Source organism: Cyanistes caeruleus, chromosome 17 (genome assembly GCF_971803275.1).
Source record: "Cyanistes caeruleus chromosome 17, bCyaCae1.hap1.1, whole genome shotgun sequence".
In the NCBI taxonomy this organism is placed as follows: Eukaryota; Metazoa; Chordata; class Aves; order Passeriformes; family Paridae; genus Cyanistes; species Cyanistes caeruleus.
In genome coordinates, this window is record NC_141717.1 from 16,640,417 (window position 1) to 16,657,498 (window position 17,082).

Sequence of the window (17,082 nt, forward strand, 5' to 3'; positions counted from 1 at the left end):
AACTGCTTATTCCTCACCCAAAGCGTAGGACAACACCAGAATGACACAGCTGGTGGTATCCCAGAGCTCAGGAGGGCAACACCCCAATGTGCTGTGTTGGGGTGAAGAGCATGCTGCTTGCTTTAGCATGTCCCCTCTCCTCCCCTTTTGCAAGCCTCCTTCACCCTTTTTCTCACAACCTCTTAACTACACAAATGTTTGCCCATTCTTGCATCACACATAAACCCTGCAGGCCTGGATGGTCCTGCTCCTGCCTGTCTGGTAGCTGAAATGTTTCTAAATCTTCAGCAGTGCTCTTATACCAGCTTTCCAGAGCAATGCATTTGTTCATGTCATTTCTTTGGAATCTACAGAGCCATCACATACCATATTCAAACCATATTCATCTCAAACAGAGAATTCTGAAAAGCAAGAGGAAATAAAAGAGAGTTTAATACAGCTTAACTAAAATGGAATTTGCCAAAGACTCACAGAAAAATGGATTTAATTAGGGCTGCTAATGGGAAACAGTTTGTTCCTGTGATTTAAAACAGAAGTTAGATAATGCCTGTAATTCCAACATTTTTAAATTATATATAGGGGGATATTTCTCATTTCTACCTTAATTATAAAAATCCATCTTTATTAATCACAATTTTAAGGCAAATAAAGCAAAGACAGTAAAAACAATGTTTTAGTTAATAATACTTTTAAGAACTTGCCAAAGAAGCAAAAGAAATTTCAGCATGGATAAAACAGACTTAACATAGTAAATCATAGTTGCAGGCAGTCCTCTGGATGCTACCTGAGGACAGCATAACAAGGTTAATTTTTTTACTTGGGAATAGGTATGTAAAGGAAGGTGTTCTGTTACAAGAAATGAATCCAGGTGTAGTTTTTAGGGAATAATGGGAATGTCCTCCATATAATTTCACAGCTAGTAGGTCTATCAAAATTGCAGGCATTAGTTGGCCTGACATGCTTCAGCTAATAATCCCAAATTCTAGAATTTTCTGCTACCCATTCTTACACTGACTACTGTAAGATTTTCTGAATTGCCTACAAATTATTTGTCCAGATTAAAGGAAATAAAATTATAGAACTGTGAGCCTTTTCTTCAGGCTTTGGTTTTATTTAAAACTAACAAATGTTGATTTTGTGGAATTTCTCCTGTTAGCTGGCTCTGACCACATGATCTAAGTAAATGAGTCCCAGCATTGTAAAGCACTGAATAATTTAATTACAAATAGCCCAGACAACTGATAAGCAAGCTGGGCCTAGCTGATGTCACTGATGCAGATTCTTCACCAACCATACTGCATTTCAATATTATACCTTGATTCAGAGCAGAATCAATGAGTGAAGTTCAAATGTGGCACATTTTCTATTTCTCTGACAACTTATTTCATGGATCACAGGGAGCAAAGTATAGCTGCTTATTCAACAGAGGAAAGAATGAATCAATTTTCATTCTTTAACACACTGTGTGACCTATTCTCTTATGCTGTATCCTTTACAATGGCTTCAGTCTCTCCAAGACCTTCAAATCTGTTGGATAGAGAAAATTTAAAATAATGACAAAATGCCCTGCCCTGGGTCTGCTTCCAACTGACTGACTGCTCTGCTGGTAATAAGTCCAAATGGAAGCTATTATGTCACTCAGGTTGAATTAAACAGACAAATTATAGTCCTAGATCATTAAAAATTAAACCGTCTTCTGGAAGATTTCTGTGATTTCACTCCAAGCTCCCCTCAAAAAGCACTGGATGCCACAAAGCTTTTGATCCTCATGTGCTCCAGTTTCTTCCCCTACTTCAAACACGAAGGACTAGCATGGCAGGATGGCAGCAGCTGCTGACCTGCACATTGCGCTGGTCGCAGCTGTGTCTGCCCCATGCAGCAGCACTGAGGCCAGCACGGGACACCAAGGCCAGCACGCAGACAGATACAGAGGTGCAGGGCCCCCTCCCAGTCTACCATCCCAAAGACCCTGCCACACCAAGGGGATACCAGAGCTCTACTGCTCTGCTTACCCTACCAGACTCCCTGAAGATAGCAGATAACATCACAGTTCTTTAGGCATGGCCAGTTGGTCAGAATTAACACAAGGAAATGAATAATTTTTCAATTTCATTGTGACTTTTTTTTTTTTTTTTTTTAGATTTAGAAATAGTCCTAGGTATTGTGGTTTTAAACACCCTCTGTGTACCATGTGTTTGTCTTCTTTTACTATTAACCCTGGTTCATTGGTGATACTTGCATAGCTCCCGTCATTGATAATTTGGTATCAGCCTGTGCTTTTAACTGTAACCGAATTTCAGATATAAGGAAGCTTATATTCTAAAAGGAAAACAGAGAATAAGGGTGAGTGCTGTGGTCACCCATGGCAGCCATAGGCACCACAAGCACCACACTAGCACCCCAGAGTCAAGGCAGCAGGGCCAAGGGCAGTGGGCAGCAGCCTGGCACCAAAACAGAGGGACAGCAAGACCCATGGTGGACCTGACAGCATGACCTGAAGTAGAAACTGAAAGCAAAGAACTAAGACACTTCTGCTGGCAAAGATTTCTGGATTTCCTTTTTCAAACTCTTCTCCTGCCTCATTCTTCTTTATGGCTGACCCCATGAGGTTTGCCTAGCCTTAAGACATAAAGGTAATAAATCTGGCCTTACCAGGATATTACCCAGATGAAACACACATATCACAGCCAGCTTTTATTTGCTTCTCTCTCTGCATATCCAGTAGTTCAAATCTAGGGCTTTCAAAGCAGTGGATTTGACAAATATCAGTACACGTGGGCAGACAAATAGCTTTTTCCAGTTCATAAGATGAATATGGGACAAGCATGGGTCACTAAATGGTTGCAGCAAATTATCTAGTCCAGACCTGTGTTTAAGCAGGCCATGAGATGTAGCAGAGGTTGCTGGTTTGATTTGTTTTCCCCTGAGAGACTAATTTTCCTTTTTTACTTTTCTGCCATTTGTGCAGGAAGACCAAAGACCCATCACAGCTCAGGATGGCCCAGCAGTAGTAGCCATTCCACTTGCTGCTATGGTCTGGAAACAAATAGGACAGTCAGCTTGTGAGAGCTGCTGGCTGAGCTCTGAACCCTTCAGTATCTGCCACCTCTTTTCTTACCCAGCCAAAAGTGTACTGCAGCTAAAGAAAACACCTGAACTTCCCACTGATCAGGTTTTGGCACAATTCTGGAGGACTGTAATGTGGAATGGAGGGAGCAGCCAGCAGGTATTAGACAGTCAGATGCTGAACAAGTGGATTTGGATGACGTTCACCAGATCAGCTTTGGGTGCACTAATGAGAACTGTGCGTGCAGCACTGAGCACATACTGCCATAGAGGTTATGCTTGGTGTGCCTGTCACCAACCCCTGGCTATCGGAGACAAATGCCCACTATGCTCCGGTGAAGTAATGTTTACAATGGAGTTCTAACAAGACCTTTTCCCTTCATACAGTGTACAAATTAACAGTCAGCAGCATTTGAAAAATGACCCTAATCCCTGTCCACATGGGGAGTTTGTTCCCAGTGCAAAGTGCCAGATTATGACAACAATACATACTTCAAGTGGGTGAAAAAAATGAATCACAACACCCTGACAGTGCTGCTATTCCTGAGTGCTTAGAAGCTGTGTAAAACTGACAGAGCAAGATTAATACAGCACTGAGATGTTACTATGCATGGCTGGTCAGGAGAATCCAGACTTACTTGCCATTACAGATGGGTTAATTCTAAAGGCTGCATTTGATTCTGAGCCATAGTTGCTCTCTGAGGAATTAGGGAAGGCTCAATCACATGAAGGACTGAATTGCAGGTGATAGTCCCATTTATGAAGAAAGCACTGGGTGATCCTAGAAACAAAGGATGTGAATTTGCCTGTTGCCTCTGTGTCCCCAAGAGCAGGCTGACTTTCCTGCCCACCCCCAGAGGATCCAGACAAATGGAAGTGGACAACTTGCCTACAGCTGCAATCAGGAAGGCAGGACTGTCCCCAGCTAGAGGGATCACCAACACACGCCAAATACTCACTAGCTCATTTTCATAGTATAAACATCATAAGGTGCCAGGGAAATTATTTGATATCAGGCTGACAGAGGAAGGCCAGTGTAATCCCAGGATCACATGTGGCTTTTTACCAGGAATCCTGTGGAGCCCAGATGCACTCAGGATTTCAACAGACTTCTGAGACACGCCTGGAGTGCAACCTCATCTGCTAGTTCAGAGCAGTGATCGAACACAGACACTGCTCCAGAAGGACTCTGATCATGATCTCAACTACTCCTCACCTTGTCTGCTACAGGCTTTTCAGAAGCGTCTGCTAATGGCTGTGGCCAAAAAGAGGCTCCAAGTCAGCCAGCCTCCTATGCCTCAAGGAGCTTACTCTCAGATTGCTTCCATGGTGGTGCTGCGGGTCCTTCCACGGCTTGTCACTGCCAGTACCCAACAGCAGCACACCCCAAGCTCAAGAGGATCCTCAGCAAGGGAGTCCCTGTGTCTCAGTTACTTCTGCCCATCCACCTGCAGTGCTGTGGCATGTCCCCTACACCTGCAGTATCAGGTAGGCTATGTCATCAAAGAAGGCTTGGCCTGCAGCAGCAGGCAAAGGTCTCTTATTGCCCAAGACTTGACACAGCTGCACCTTGGACATACTTCAATTTAAATGCAATCAAGGACAGACCTTCCCTGTCCTCAAAAGATACAGAGCATGTGTCTTTTACATGTACCTCTTTCCAAGAGTAGAGATTTCATATGACAATGATGTTGCAGTACATTATCCTGGTGAAATCATAGTTGCAGTGATGTCAGGATGGTCTCTGAGCCTCTTACCCCAGGCACCCTCCTCCCCAGGAGGAGCTGGTTTCTGTAATTAGTAATTACATATTAGAGGAAAACTAATCAGCTTGCTGGATGCCAACAAATTAAATATTAATCCAACTATTGTGAACACAAAAATATTAATCTTCAGATATTTTCTGGCACACATGTCAGAAGCAGAGTGGAACTAAAGCTTTATTCATTTTTCTATTATCAACTTAGATAAAAACACTCAGAAAAATGGGCAATGATATGCATAAACCACTCAGCACAGATAATTACAGAGTAAGTTTAGGCAGCTAATCACTTCTAGAATATGCTTCAGATCAAGATAACTCTGGCTTGTTTCCTTGCCTTCTTAAATCAGGCAGATTCTCAGCTTTGCCTGATGGCATGGAGCTCTCAGAGTCAGCATCTTTACTAAACAATAGGGCTGTCTCGCAGGCATGCTTATCCCACCAGTCAGCAGCAGGACTGGGAGATGGTGTCCCCACATCAGGAGAGCAATAGTGGCAGCTGAAGCAGGCAGTGGGTAGGGCAGGGACAGTGGGAGGAAGGCAGGGCAGAGCAGAGAGACAGAGAGCCACAAGCAAGGACATGTTGAAGAAGAATGAGCGGCTGCAGCGGCAACAGTGGGACAAGAAGACCAACTGAGGGAAGAGGTAACCTTGCAGGAGGCCATTCCCTGCGGGATACCAGCTCTGGCCTTCATGGCATTCACAATGAGGGGTTCTTGGGGCTGCCCAGAAGCAGCTCCTGCACAGCACTTGCACCCACCCTGCCCATTGCCACCAGCCATGGTGAGAGGAAGGAACCGTACTGACACCAATGAATTCTCCTTTGGGGGAATCACTCGGGGCAAGAGGTGATTTTCCACAGCTCTTCCTCCGGCATGTCAGGCCCAACATTCCCAGGACTGCAAGTCCATGAGCTTTACACTCCAGTTTCAACAAAGGCCTGAGTGCTGCCGGCAGCCAAGGCAGTGAGCAGGAAGGCGAGCTCCTGCTGGCTGTGGGACAGGTGCCACGGATGCACCTGGGACAGCGGAGGGGGCACACCCAAGCCAGAACACATTCAGCTGCACTCTGCATAATCTGCACTTGCCAGTACCTCACCAATGCATTTACTTTATTCAGAATGGAAAAAACTTCCCCTTTATACTTCAAGTCAGTAACCCTTACTTTCTCAATTTACACAGGAGTTTACCTTGGAACTAGGGAATTATTTTTATAACAGCATTCATGGATATTCTCTCTTCTCCTTAATTATTAATTTTTCTGCAGTAAAAAAAGGGTGTTTAGGAATTCCATCAATATCAACAAAACTTTTGCATTAAAGTACTGAACTAAAGATCTTCTACTGAAGAAGCAACATTCACTTTTGCTTTATTTAAAGGAATTAAAGGATAACTACACTTCTGTGGATGCTCTTGTGCAGCTTCTTAAATTCAAAAGCCTGCCAGAAATTATGCCTGTCTTACTAGCTGCTTTATTATACCAGTCGTAAAAGATAGGAGTGGAGTGAAATAAATTGGGAGTTTCAAGAGCCCACAGGCCCTTCAGCAAGACACAGACCTTCAGAGACGACAGCAGCTCTGTTAGTTAACTGGTGTTCAGTATACTGCTTTGAAATGCCAGTGTCTCTTCCTGTTAAGAACTGTGCACCAGCTGAACCCTTCAGTGATGTCACAGAATGCTGTGCTTGGCAGGCTCTGTTCATAGCAGTGCAGGAGCTGCTTTGGAGACAAATGAAGAAATTCCATATTTACTTCCTTTAGCACATTCTATGTCCATCCTTTCTTTGGTCATAATGATGAGCTTGTATTGTGTGGAATGCTGAGCTGCACTATTTCTTGTCCTTAAGATCCCCATCAGGTAGAATGCTATGGGGAAGTGCCAGCCATGGATTTTTCAGAGTGGTCCCCAAGATTTGTCTCACCATTGAAAATGCATCTCTCTAGAGATACACAAACTAAAGCAGCAGCTGTTCCTGGGGATTACATATTCCTAGGTACATATTCCCAGATATTTATAAATTACATTGCTAAACAGGAATTGCCAGAGTTTCTTCTTCCAGTGTTTTTCATTCTGATCCAGTCTGACTCTGACAAACAGTAACTTCCCTGAAAAAGGCATAGTCTCTTCTGTTTTCTAAATAATCAGCAATCTTTCTTTCATCTTGATTTAAGAAAGTGATGATCTTGAGGTGTATTCTGCTTAGGATCCCAAGGGCTTGGCAGAATATGCTGACAGAAGCCAGCTAATTATTCCAGCTGGGCCTAAAAACAACTCAAGCTTTTGTCAATATAAACCAAAAATGACCATGCTCTCATTCTGGGAGAAACTGCAGTATTAGAAAGCATAGGTTTGACAAGACAAGCTAAAACCTATACTTTTCAGATTCCAGCAGGTCTATTATTAATTATTTAACAACATGTTTTCTTATAGTGTCTTTGTGCCTTTAATTTTCAATTCCCTTAATGCTAGGAGGATCTCTGCTGGCAACACATAAATTATTAACAGAGTTAAAACAATATTTGTTTTCCCCCAAATACATTTTTGAATGCTGTCCTCATACCAGTTAGGTTTTTCTGAAACTTTAATGAAGGTCTCTGATTTCCTCCAGACTCATGGCTGAGGCACAGGCTTGGCTGGGCCTTTGATTTGGCTGCGGGAGCACATGTGTCACCACCACATCCTCACACTGTTCATCCCACTGGGGCTGAGGGAGTGATCAAGCAAAACAGCTGTGATGAGGCAGGAGAAACGACAGCATGTCTGTAATGGGAAATTCAGTTGCTGAGTTCAGAGGCTGCAATACTTTCCTCCTAACAAAGAAATATACAGTGCAGCTCCTTTAATCTACAAGAGAGCCATTTCGATTCAGCAAAGGGATACTTGAAACATCATGGGTTTAAGAATTTTATGCAATCTCAGCCAATTCTCTCTCTGCCAGGGAGCATATAAAAAATTAAAACCCCAAATATTGCTTCTTGCTCTTCTAGGCCCTAATTACAAATACATTTTCAAAAGGAGGAGCCAGCTTAAGCCTAATATTGTGCGAAATCTCATACTTTCAATACAGTCTTCACTTGATGTGGATTGGTAATTGGAGCTGTAGAATCAATTTTTCCCACACTTGAAACACTCAAATGAGTATGAAATGTGTTGCATTTGTTCCATGCACGTTTACAGTTCTGCACTTTGCTTGGAGTGGAATGATCATTCTGATGTATTTTTTATAACAGAGCAACATTTCCTCAGACTTTGATGTTTCATGTGCAGAGCTATTATAACCATTTGCCATTTAGGTGCATGATCCATGGCTAATCTCCAAAGCTTTGATGCATGCAATAATTATTATTATTGATGTCATTGCACCATACTTAAAATATGAACATCTCATTATAAGCCTAAAGCTAACAGAAAAAGAAAGGAAACCATTCCACACGAAGACTGGAAATTCCCTGTTGGTAAACATCTGAAGGGGTGTAAGATGTCATTCCACAGGTTCCAGTGAGGCACTGACTGTGAGTGCAAGGGTTCTGAGAGCAGAGGGGTGATGCAATGTGTGTGCTGGCCTCTCCACTGAGAACAGCTCTGGGAAAATGAGAACTGGGGTCTCCAGATCGTATATTCTGACAATCCGTTTTTGAAGTTTGACCCTGAACTCAGGCATATGGCATGTTTCATCAGCTTCTGCACCAAGGCCTCTGAGTAATTTTATCTGTACCTTGTGTCACTGTAATTCTGGAGACCAATATTCATTCCAACCACGGTCTCCAGACCTGACTAAGCAGAACACCTGGAAGCGCCTCAGAGCTCTCTCCCACCTTTTTATGTAATCTGGGTCTGAATAGATTATTATTAATTGGGACATTGTCATGACTGTTTTCAATGAGGACTGAAAATGTGTGTGCCTGTATTAACACTTTCAACTGGCTAAAATGTACCTTAAAGGTCTCTAATTACACTGAAACAAACTGGATTAATGTATTTAGTTAATGGTCCATTTATGCTACTGGCAGCTGTTTCTGGAAAGTCAAATTAACAACTCCGAACATCTGACTAATAGGAAAAACATTATATTTTGATTGTACATGAATGTTAATGGTTAATACATTTTCAAAGCTTCTGTATCAAAAATTAAATCAATATTTCCTTTAACCACCTTAGCATAACGCCGTAACTGTGGAAAAACTTACTAGAAAATAATGACAGAAAATAGACCAATATCTTCAGCCTAAAAAGTCATATGGGTCTGAATGCACCAGAAATAATCTGTCTGGAGCATATAGGACAAGATTAGTTTGATTCTGAAAGGTGGAAGGCTGAAGCTGCTAAGGTCGGCCTGTGCCCAGGGATACCTGGGATCATTCTGCAGCACAGTCTGGCTTACACAGCAGCTGACACCAAGCTAATGCTGTCACCCTGCCAACCCTTACATGGAGGTGTGCCACCAACAAAACTGTAGCTCCTGCAAGCCAAGCTGAGCACAAGGACCAGCATGTCCAGCCAGGGTCTGATCTTGTGCTGCTGTGTAGCGAGACCACCTTTCCACACTTCCATAAGAGGTGCTAACTATAGCTGCCTCTGCCTTGCTCAGGCTCCACCGGTTGATCTGGCATGTTAAATCTGAGAAGAAATTTCACTGACTTTATAACCTATGGACAGTGTTTTACATGGCAAGATCAAGAGAAAGAACACAAAGAGTGATGAGCTAAAAAAGAGAACAAGAACAAAAGGCCAGAAAGGGCAGATGTAAGGACTGGGGGCCAAGGGTATGTGAAAGCATCAGCAGTTAGGGAAGAGAAGAAGCACTTTGGAGGCATAAGGCAATTATGCACAAAGACACTCACTGTCCATTGCCTGGATGTCTCATTGTTCCCCCCAGCCTTACTCAAACCATTACAACCAGAGCTGTGCCTTCTATTGCCTCTGTCTCTTCAGAAGTGCATGTGGTTGCCCTGATCACATGAACCTGACCTGCTCTGATGTCTGTAGAATCCCTTCTCCCTGGGTCTCTAGGCACCTGGACAGCTGCTGGCAATTCAGGAACTGAGACAGGCTATGCAAACTGGCTGCCAAAATTGCTCCCAAAGACACCGGATGTAGCTGACAATCTGGAAGAAAATATGAATCCATGCAGAGAAGTGAAACCAGAACTCTATACAGGTCCTGACCAGGGAAAATCTCTTTCTGGAAGTCAGAAATTCCTTTATTTGCCTCCAAAGGCAGAGCTCCGCTCAGGTCCTGGAGACCTGACTGAGCACCCTAGTCCTCCCAGTATCCATTGTCCCCTCCTCAACTGCTTTTATGATGATCACTTTACATGTCCTTCCTTTTCTTTTTAGTAATCTAACAAACTAGAGAGATTGTCATTGTCACAGCTGGTCCACCTGTGCCATGCTGTCATCTCATCCCAGGGCACAAACCAGGGAAATACAAATGCAATTTATTCCTGGATTAACACTGTCTAATGTCCATGCCTGACAAACTGACAGCAGAGAAGACAGACATGAAAAGAGCTTTCTTTACAGATTACTTTATCACCTTTCCAGTTAGTATGGTTCCAGTGGCAAAATTATTGAACTTTGCAGTTCCATCTTGTAGGTAGTACTGCTGCTTCCTTCATCTAACACTGAGGAAAATGACAAAGTTTGACTTACACCCAAGCAAAAGATCAGATTTCTCCTCTTACCAGCATGCAGAGCACAAAAATAAGGTGAGTGCAGGGAACCAGACTCACAGCTGGTGTAAATCATATTAGCCCCACTTGTCTGTGAGGTGTCTTACTGTGGAGCTATCCTGGTGCCACAAAAAGGCTTTGGCAGAGCTCATGTATTTCTATTTCACTTCTGAAACAAATGAGCTGAATGCAGCATGTTGATCTTTAGCTGGTGACAAGACACCTAACATGCTTCAGCAAGATGACACAGAGCTCCCAGATGTCATTATCACCCGTCAGGGCACTTCATCTTGTTTCCTCAACATAGATCCTTTGTAAAACTTCATTGTGAAGGAGACCAAGTTAATCTGGAACTGAATTAGGCATTTCATTCTGCAATACAGCAGTACAGGTCAGAAAGCACTAGGAAGGAGGTTAGCAAATGCACAATCTCTCTGTCAAGTCCAAGTGCCTCTCCAGAAGACCTTGAGGCCACAGTCCTTCTGCTGGGAACAACCACCTCACAGAAGCCCTCCTTGGCTGCCAGGCCACTTCCCAGACTGACATTTGCCTATTGGTGAGACAACTGCAAAGTCTAATCACAGTTTTAAAATTACATGACTTAAGCATTATATACAGCAAGTTCTGAATGCAGGAGATCAGTAAGCAAGCCTGGCCTTCATTCCCTTCATTTTGAACCTGGCCAAGAGACCCTCAGAGCTGTATGTAAGGATGACACAGTCACCTGAGTAAATCTGCAAAAGAACCTCTGGGATATTTAAGAATTCAGGTGACAAGATAGCACAGAACAGTCTTACTTTAATGTAGATTGCCAGTTACCATTCATAATTCAGGCTGTTTGAAATAAAACAGAAGCATCAATTTGGTGCATTTTCCATAAAAATATGATCATGTATCTAAACTTGGTTGTGGTGGTTTAACCCCAGCTGGAGGCCAGGAGCCCACCTGCTTGGTCACTCCCCTCCACAACTAGACAGGGAACAGAAATTATAATGAAAGGCTCATGGATTTTTATATGGGTAAGGAGAGGTCACTCACACATTAATGTCACAGGCAAAAAAGACTCAGCTTGAAGAAACTAACTGAATTTATTACCAATCAAAATCAGAGCAGAATAATGGGAAGCAAAAAAAATCCTAAAAATACATTTGCTCCACCATTCCCTCCTTCATGGGCTCAGCTTTATTCCCAATTCTTCACCTTCTCCACTTAGCAGTGCAGGGTTATGGGGAATGTGGGTTACTATTAGTTCATCCCACATGGTTTGTGCCACTGCTTCCTTCCTCTGATTCAGCAGGCAGTCCCTCACAGGGAGACAGTCCTCCACAGACTTATCCAGTGTGAGTCCTTGGGCTGCAGCTCTTCATGAACTGCTCCAGTGTGGGTCCCTTTCCAAGAGGTCAGCCTTTCAGGGACAGACTGTTCCAGCCTGGGTTCCCCACAGGGTCACAAGCCCTGCCAGCAAACCACTTTTAGCATTGGCTCCTCTCTCCACAGGACCCTGCTCTAGCACAGGCTTCCCATGGTGCCACAGCCTTCTTTGGGCATCCACCTGCTCTGGCATGGCATCCTCCTGAGGCTGCAGGTGGATTTCTACTGTCCCACTGACCTCCACAGGCTTCAGGGCACAGCTGCCTCACCATGATTTTCACCACAGGCTGCAAGGAAATGCTCAGCCACCTGGAGCACGTCCCCTTGCACTCCTGCAATGACATGGGCATTTGCAGAGATGTTCCTCTCGTATATTCTCACTCCTCTCTTCCCTGCCTGCAATTACCTCTGAGTAATAATTCTTTTTCTTTCTTAAATATGTTAGTTTTCCCAGAAGCCTTAGTGCAATCACTGCTGGGCTCAGACTTGGCCAGTGGCCTGCAGCCAGCTGCCATTGACCCTGTTGAACCTGTGAGAAACTTCTCACAGAAGTCCCTGTTACCATCCCCTGTTACCAAAACCTGTCCATGCAAACCAGAAAAATGGTGTGCAGTCCCATTCTCTGCCATAACGCTGGTAACACACTAACCCCAGTTGTGCATGCTTCACCTTTCCAGTGTCAGTCTTGGCTTTTTAAATCCCTATTAAACTTAACCTCTGCAGAAAGTGGGATGAACAAGGCTTGCTCAGTATCTGTGGTGATTTGCCACTTAGTAGCTGTACAAGTCTCACTGTGCAAAGAACAAAGCAAGAGCAAGATTCACTAAGAGAAAAGAATTACAGGAACCCATAATGAAAATTCAGTGTTGAAAATGCTCTGAATTTATTTTCACTTTTTCAGGCTTGCATTGAAAATAATCATTGTTATTACTAAACATTTGACGTAATTTTAAAAGTGAATATAAACCTGAGAATAATGGTGATATTGTGCTACCTTCCCCAAGGTGAGCATCAGAGATAGAAACTCTACCTCAGAAACTTTAACTCAGAAGTCTACAGATGGCATGTAGATATCCACATAGCTTCTGAAGTCCAAAATGGGTCTCTAGAAAGGATCCAGGCATACTTCAGAAAGAAAGAGGAGGAAAAACATTTAAGCTGTTGCTGCCCTTGTCACTCTGTCAACAAACCAGTGAATGAGCTCAATATCTACCATGCAAGCTTCAAATGACACATCATTTCATCATCCTCAACAAGTTTCTAGATAGATTCCCTCCTTTGATTTCCCTTCCAGAGAAATAGAAACTTCTTCTGAACAATTTAACAATACAGTGGCAGAATAGGCCCTGCACGAATTCACCATAATTCCTTATCTCCTGCCAGCCTACAGAGATGGAAGAAAATCTATGGACAAGTGACTGTGCATCCTAGTCAGCAACAACTACAGCCAGTGCACAGCAAAGTCACAGACAAAATGAAAAAGGATGGAATGCCATGTATGGAAAATTGCAATTACCTTTTCTTACTATCAGAGGTTTCTCATTTTGCTTCTGAATCACTGTTACACATGCAGTGAGTACTAGCTCTGTTAGACCAAAGGTTGCTGTAGCCAAAGACCATACACATACCCAGTGTGTGAAGCTGTCTATATAATAGAAGTTTATATCCCACTGGATATATTTCTTCTGAATACCAGAGCAGAAAACAGCAGCTGATTCCAACAGAGCAGAAAGGTAGAGTGTGTGATACACCAGCAGACCTTCATCATATTACTGCATCTGAGTAGTGCTTGTAAAACTGTCCCTGTATCATGCCTTCAGAAAGACTTCTTTTTCCCAGAGAGGCCCGAAAACATCTCAGCGCTAGGTTAACAACAGCTCTCCCCAAGAAGGCAAGAAATAAGACACCAGAACCCTTTTTGTCTACTCAGCCCTCTCTCCCTTCCTCTCTGGGATCTTTCTGGCTAACCAACTATGTAGAAGAGTGGACAACTTCTTGCAATAAGCAGCCCCAAATTCTTGCAGCCGAGTTACAGAGTTGCTTATCATCTGGATACACAGAAGAAATACCTGTCCAGTATATAAATCACCTGTCATCATCCTCTCTGGAAAACTCATTATTATAATAGTCTAATCATTGTGATATCCAGTGGCATTATTCCTACCAACATTAATCCTTATTAGTTCATCTAGTTTTAATGTGCATGTCACAAGTATTTCCACATGATTTTCCAGGTTTCTTGTGAGCTTAACACCATCCTGGTTTCTGCTTCAAGGAAAAAGCTTCATTCATCACCTATAAGACAGTCAGGCACTGAAGTGCCTCGATTTGAACCTTAGGAATCCCTTCCTTAGGTCTCCCAGTGTCTTCCTCTTAGTGAAAAACATACATCATACCCCACCACCGTGCAAGTTTCCACGTTGTTATTTTGTACATACACCATAGAGCTGAGGCTGAGCTCAATATCAGTGCTCAACAGGTAGTAACAACCTGTCCACAACACTGGAGTCACAAAGTCCATCCAATATGCGGGGTCAGTCTTTCAAAGGGAGGGAGGTGCTGGGGTTTCATGCACCTGCTTTTCTGTGTCTGCGCTCTCCCCTGGGCAGCAGTGTGGGACTAGCCTGCAGGCAGGTCCCCCAGTACCAGACACTGGTGTCAGTCTGCAGCAGGCTGCACAGCCTCTACCAGAGACAAATTCTCCTGTAAGAACAGGAGTGGGGATCACTCTGCTCAGACCAGGCATCTCATCACAGAGCCAGGAGTTTTATTACAAATTCCTTCAATGCTGTTTTACGTTTCACTAGCTCTGCCTTAAATATGGCTGGAATGTAAAGCAGAACTCCAGGCGAGACGCATCAGCTAACCCATGCTGCCCTCCTCAGGAACCGAGCGCAGCCTGCACAGGGAATGATGGGCTGCTTTGCATAGACAGGCACACCAAGAATTTCATTTTAGTGAAGCTAAAGAGCTTCTCAAAAGAAAGGGCCTCTTCTACAGCACTGAACATGTTCATCTTCAGCTGAAGCTCAAGGAGCAAGAATAAGTCTTTCTTCGGGACAGACACGCACTCAGGAAATGCAAAGGGAGACAAAAGAGCAGGTGCTGCATAAGTGGCAGCAGCAACACCCTCTGGATACACCTGGTGGGGCAAAGAACAGGATGGAGATGACAGGTAGCAAAACCCATACGCACATCCTTATGCAGTGAACAGCACACAAATGGGGATTCCTCCATAGCACATGCCATCACACCCACATCACAATGAGCTCCGCTGCTCAATCACAGCCACAAACTCAAAACACTGGCACCGCCGTGTTCTGACAGAGAACTTTATAGCTCAGAAAGCAAAACATCCAGAGAAAAAGCAATTGGTCCACGTACTGACAGGAATGTGTTTCCCAGAACCAAAAGGGGCTTATCCAGTCATAAACTCCTGAAGGGAAAAAGGGGCAAGCATCAAACAACAGGGACATAGCAATCAAAATAAAAACATCAATGAATCACCTGAAGTGGGAACAAGATGGATTTTAGCATTACATCAGTATGGGAAAAAACAGAAAGTCATTGAGAGAATTCCAGCTGGTTATGTTTTATTGAAGAGCTAGAATTCAGAACAAGGCTGTGTTTGAAAGATGCAACTCCATCTGGGAAGGTCATGGTCTGGCATGTGCCACAAAGGGCTGCCAAGAATAGTGTCACAGTAAAAGGTCTTTAGCTTGTTCCTGTGGCATGAGAGGAAAAAGCTAGAGGAATCAACCCAAAGCAGCTATCTGGACGCAAGCTGTGGCACATGTCCAAAGTTATGTTTATCGTCCATTGATGTTTTATTCTTTTGCTCTCATCTACTATCCAGGGACATCTTTGCATTTTGCTTTTATCACCAAAGACAATTCTCATCCTAGTCCATCTAGAGGCTGATGAACAATGTTTCTTTATTTTTCATTTCAGAGGAACATTACTTATGTTGAACCCATTTGTCCCTAACAGAGATGTAAGATGTAGTTCCCTAGGAATTCAGTGCTTATTTAAAGTTCTTTTCCAATATCCAATTTGCCTGTTATTTATTTAGGGAGTTATTTCTGCAGGAACCTTGCAGTGAGAGGCACCTTGACTTGTTACTAGCACTGTCCATAAAGGTGGCCAGAAGTTGGGTCAGGGAGGCAGGTGGCAACATTCTAGATTAAAGTAGTAATTACAACAGAGAATCCAACCTTAAAGAAAGCAAAAGTAGCAAAGTCAAGGGAGGAAAAGGAAACATAAACCAGGAAAAATACAGTGGTGTTTAGGCTAATCAGAGTGCAGGAACTAGCATGTGCTCCTAGCAAACACTTCCCAGACGAACATCACTCACTTCAGAGTGGGTCTCCTTACGCATGCTGTGATCATATATGTGGCTGGTAGTCAGGCTGGCACACCACCTCTCCAGAGGCCATCAGCCACACCTGTGCTGGCAGGAGGGCCCCTGAACCACTGTTCAGCAGAAGGGTGTGCCTGCATGCAGCAGTGTGGGGCTGGTCTCTCCTAGGAGCAGACTTGCAGCCTAGACTCTGCTCTACTGCAGACACACTGCACAGCCCTGGGCAAGCCTCTTCACCTTCCTCTGTCAGAAGCACTGGGTGACAGTGACGCTCCTCACACACAGGAAAGCCATACATTTGTGACTGCTGGGACTTGTCTGAGCCTGCCTGACAGAAGAGACTGGATAAAGTCATGTTACCGAGCATTCCCAGGCATCCTCCCACGCAGCTCTCAGCAGACATGCAGCAAGCAAAGGGGATAGATTCAGGCAGGTACCAGGGGCTGAGCAGCCTCGTTTGCACAGAATTTCTCTGGAATAAAGCTCCTTGTGAGTAAGACCTAGCCAGGCCTCTCTGCACAGCACCATGGTGCTAACCAGAAATTCTGTGACACTTGCTTGGCAGCACCAAGAAAACCTGCATTCTCCTTAACTTCTGAATGAGCATTAAGGAGGTAAGCCCATGCCTCAAACACAAGGCAGCTGCTAGTTATTCCCACTACTGCTAGTTTCCTCTGGTCTCATTCTGATAATTTAATGGGAAGATAATGTAATAATCAAACGTTGAAACTAGCAGAACCCCCACTCCAGCAGGGGATACACATTATTTACCCATAAAAAAGGATTTCTACCATGTAAACTGTGATTAATTACGTGCACAGGAGTTATTTCATGGCGTGTAAAAATGGAAAG

General features: G+C 43.7%; 1 long non-coding RNA gene across 1 annotated transcript in view; it reads right to left on the bottom strand.

Annotated features, from left to right (window-relative positions):
• The window catches only part of LOC111936213 (uncharacterized), a 38,260-nt gene that overhangs the window by 18,866 nt on the left and 2,312 nt on the right, over positions 1 to 17,082 (bottom strand). The window contains exons 2-5 of the long non-coding RNA XR_015277286.1: positions 9,797 to 9,933; positions 7,389 to 7,588; positions 6,386 to 6,543; positions 4,721 to 4,857 (exon numbers count right to left, since the gene is read on the bottom strand). This is a non-coding gene — a long non-coding RNA (uncharacterized LOC111936213). The remainder of the gene's footprint in view (positions 1 to 4,720; positions 4,858 to 6,385; positions 6,544 to 7,388; positions 7,589 to 9,796; positions 9,934 to 17,082) is intronic.